Raw genomic sequence first — 1,632 nt, 5'->3', positions numbered from 1 at the left:
AAGAGTAGTTAATAAAGTGTTATATTCACAAAATCATTATGCAACTGTAACATAGGTGAAAAGATCTATATGAACTGATGAGTTATTTTAAAAATTGGAAAATAGTATCCATACATACAGAGAAATAATAGTTTGTGAAAAATTAGAGAAAACATAATATGTATGTATTTGCTCCTGCATAAAGTGGTGAAGAAACACAGGAAACATAAACCAGAGATAAATAATATTAGTTACTTACATTGAAATGGATACATAAAGGGTAGAAAAAATAGAAGTGATAAGGATTGGGAATTAAACTTCTGTTAATAGACCTTTTAACCGTATGATTTTCAAATTTATGTTGTTTCAACAGCTGAAAAAAAAATTTAAACATATAGATCAAAAGGAATAGTAAAATGTACTCATATACACAGGCATAAATTAAAGTGTTTTTCAAAAAATAGGATTAATATACTAAAGGAGGAAGACAAAAACCTTAACAGTATTAGAACTATATACTCTTAGAGTAAACACATATACTGTACTTTGGTTAGCTGCTTCATTTTTCTTTCCTTTCATTGTTCAGAACGAGAAAAGCACCATGTACTCCAGGATTGCGTAATATGTTGTGAACAATAAAATTCAAATTTGTCACTATCAGAGACAGAGTTAAAATACAGAAACAGGATGTTGAATTACAATTGAACATGGATAGATAGATACATACAGATGGAAAGACACTGACATTGATTATAGAAGAAGAGATTTTTTTTTTTTTTTTAGTCTTAAAAGCATTGTTTTATTAAGTAATTTTTTTTTTATTATACTTTAAGTTCTAGGGTACATGTGCATAACGTGCAGGTTTGTTACATATGTATACTTGTGCCATGTTGGTGTGCTGCACCCATCAACTCGTCAGCACCCATCAAGTCATCATTTATATCATGTATAACTCCCCAATGCAATTCCTCCCCCCTCCCCCCTCCCCATGATAGGCCCCAGTGTGTGATGTTCCCCTTCCCGAGTCCAAGTTTCCTCATTGTTCAGTTCCCACCTATGAGTGAGAACATGCGGTGTTTGGTTTTCCGTTCTTGTGATAGTTTGCTAAGAATGATGGTTTCCAGCTGCATCCATGTCCCTACAAAGGACGCAAACTCATCCTTTTTTATGGCTGCATAGTATTCCAAAAAATATGGAACGCTTCACGAATTTGCGTGTCATCCTTGCGCAGGGGCCATGCTAATCTTCTCTGTATCGTTCCAATTTTAGTATATGTGCTGCCGAAGCGAGCACGAGATGTTTTTAAATACGTGTGAATGCATGCCTATACATTCATCCACCTCCTAGATCTATCTTTCAAGATAGCTTAGAAGAAATGACCTCCAGTAGCCCTGAGCACAATTAGTGTCCAAATTTTGGTTTCTGCATATAATTCTCTACTAAAGTGATCTAGAGATATGTCATGAAATGGTTGATTCTAGGTCTTGATGAGATAATTCTAGATAAACGTTTTGTGCCAACAAGTCTGTTAATGCAGTCTTTAAGCACTTTGAAGAATGACAGGGATACATCAAAGGACATGAAAGTCAGTGGAAGAAAGTGTCAAGTGGGTCATTCAGGAAAATTTGAGTTTCAAATAAATAATGTAGGCAA

The 1,632-nt window shown here is 34.4% G+C and overlaps 1 non-coding gene across 1 annotated transcript; it reads right to left on the bottom strand.

The window, feature by feature from the left end:
• Positions 1 to 1,165: 1,165 nt before the first annotated feature.
• LOC117084559 lies at positions 1,166 to 1,272 on the bottom strand. Its single transcript, XR_004437493.1, has one exon. It is a non-coding gene; the product is annotated as a U6 spliceosomal RNA (small nuclear RNA).
• Positions 1,273 to 1,632: the final 360 nt, after the last annotated feature.

This window comes from Trachypithecus francoisi, unplaced genomic scaffold, assembly GCF_009764315.1.
Source record: "Trachypithecus francoisi isolate TF-2019V2 unplaced genomic scaffold, Tfra_2.0 Lachesis_group0, whole genome shotgun sequence".
Lineage (NCBI taxonomy): Eukaryota > Metazoa > Chordata > Mammalia > Primates > Cercopithecidae > Trachypithecus > Trachypithecus francoisi.
The sequence above is the reverse complement of the archived record's forward strand: the minus strand, read 5'-3'. Positions and strand labels throughout refer to the sequence as shown.